Genomic DNA, 2,886 nt, shown 5'->3' with positions numbered 1-2,886 from the left:
CCAGCATAATATAAACCCTATTTAATTCCTTATATTAAATAGGGGAATTTGTCGGCCAATATATTGGTTTTCGCAGATCAAACGGATGTCATAACTTTCTCTAGTTTATTTGATCGAGCCTCACCCTCAATTCTTGTGTTCATCCTTCGGGATAGATACAGGATTTGAGGTAAAGCGCTCTTTCATCTAAACTATGAAAATTATGGGGTCAGTTTGACTTCATCCTTTTCAAAACTAAAATTTTTAAAACGTCCTTCCGAAGCGGGCAACGAGATTTCAATTCCGATGACCGACAGCTTCTTACTGGCAAATCCCACACCAAAAATAGTGCCGACACTATTAAATATATTTGATCTTCATAAGATATGTGCATGATAACATAGATATTGGTAAATTACAAGTTACAACTATGAGACATGAAACATATTACATTGGGATGGAGCTAGTGAGAGAGTATTTAACTAGGCGGGGGAATCAAAACACAGTGAACTATGTAAGAGCCTAGCCATGAGTAAGGTTGGAGAAGAAGGTACCACTGAGGCTTAAATGATCAAGGTGAGAATGTAGCGTAAGTTTTGTAGGGATAGAATCAAAGAAGTTGATGAATTATAAAGTTAGGAGAGTAAGTTAAAGGAGGTTGGAAGAGTCGGAAACAAGGTTTAGAAGAACAAGAGAATTTGAGAGAATGCATACCTCTAGAGGGAAGGACTACACACTTTTATATCATATACAAATTAATTCAGTTTCAAATTAGTTCAAATTAAGTTTTGAAGTGCTTCTTTTTTCAATAAACAAATTTAAAAAAATAATAGATTATGCTTAATTGAAGGTAATTTAGTAAAAAATGCATTTTCGAACATATTTATATACATGAACATATATAAGAGATATTTAACTAATTATCATACAATGTCAAATTTTCAATATTTAAGGGCATTTGCATACATACCACCAATATCCTATGTATTTATATATCCAACACATAAACTTTACCTTTTACATGTATAACTCCCAAACATTTTAATATTATATAAAATTATCATTATTTTAACTTTTAAAAAGCTAAATACACCTTTTAATGCATATATAAGCCAGTATATATGTAAAAATTGAAGTTTAGATGCTTGATATGTAAATACATAGGAATTAACTGGTGTGCACATAAATCTTCCTTTTAATATAGGGAAATTTACATACAATAGCACACAATTCATATGTATTTACCTATCTCTCATTTAAATTTTCATATTAACATACATAATATTTTGGTGTTTTAACAATTTCACACTCCGGGTCCGGAATTAGTTGCATCCTGACAACACAGAGCATGCTGAAATAACATGAATCTGTTTTGTATTCTAAAAAGAAACTTACATGCAAATTAAAAAGGAAATGCCAATTTTATTGATACTAAAAAGTTCAATGACACAACTTGATTAAAAAATAAAAAACGGGTTGAATCAAATCAAAAACGATAACATGGAATGACTACCCATTCCCAAAAAGGAAAAATACAATGGCTAAGATAAATACTAAAAGAAATATCAAGATGGGAAAAACTAAAACTGAAAAACTTGGTCCGGTGAAGATGCTCCTACTGGTGGCTGAATATAACTAGTTATGCAAAAATATTAAAGAATAAGTTTGACAAACTCAGTAAATAACAACTATTTGTTAAAGCATAGATGACAAGGGGAATGGGGCATGAAGTATGGACAACATATAAGGATAATCACAATGTGCATATGTAACACTATAGAATAACAAGAGAGGTAAATATCAAATACAGATATCATATGAAAACATGAAATAATTTTCAATCAATTTTCTTATTATTCAATTTCAAGTTATTATTTATATAGTCAATTTAAGCATACATCATGAAACTGTGAAGGTCAATACCATCCCAAAGAAACCCGGCAATTTTCTATAGAGCCATCACTTAGTGGGTCTGTCGGCCCGGCTAGCCAAAATCCAAAAGGGTTATACCGACTTACATATCATCACACACAAGCATGACACATTGTTTCCACAAGTATAATACATAAGAATTATGTAATTTTAAACTAGTATATGATATGGCAGATGAAATTTCAAGCAAGTGTAGAAAATTAATAGATCATAACAGCAAGATTAACTCAAATATACAGGAAATTTTACAACAATAAATTAAGGCATATGGTGATCTATCTCATCATGAACAATAATTAAAGCCTATAACAAGTACAAATTTGAAATAAAAATGTTATGACCGATAATTCTACAAAATAGTTGTGAATTTACTAAAATTAATAAGGATAAACACCTTTAACTAGGAGGAGTATGTTTGTCCTCTAATAAAAAGCAACAACATAACTTGAGCTAGCGAGCGCGATACTCCTAAAAATTCAACTATTTGACTAGCAATCCTACACCAATTGAAAAATTAATTTTGTAGTTAAGTTTTAATTACTTAGGTATAATCTAAACGACATGCATTGTTAGTATTATTATTGTTGTTAATTTATATTAGCACCACTTTCAGATGTCACGAGTGTGGAGTGTCAAATTGAGCACTATGAAACCTTTCTTAATTCATGAGGTGATTCTCATAGTCCCAAACATCCATTAGGACCCTCTGGTACGTGTTTTTGGCACAATAGCTGGGTTGTCGTTGATTCACCCTCACCCAGACAAGCTCGCCATTTGGTGTCGTCAGCTTTTATACATGATTCGTTTGTTGATCATTCTAATGTTTAGAGGTAATTACCCACCAATTTGGAGTCTTTCATGGAGAAAGGAAATCATAAAACTCTCTCACACGTGTTTTGGATAAAATTAAGGTTCGGGCTGTTACACATGCGTAATGGTTCAGAACGCCCATTGACATTAAAAACCTCTAATATA

This window comes from Phalaenopsis equestris, unplaced genomic scaffold, assembly GCF_001263595.1.
Source record: "Phalaenopsis equestris unplaced genomic scaffold, ASM126359v1 Scaffold000180, whole genome shotgun sequence".
NCBI classification, from domain to species: Eukaryota; Viridiplantae; Streptophyta; class Magnoliopsida; order Asparagales; family Orchidaceae; genus Phalaenopsis; species Phalaenopsis equestris.
Note: the sequence above shows the minus strand (reverse complement) of the source record.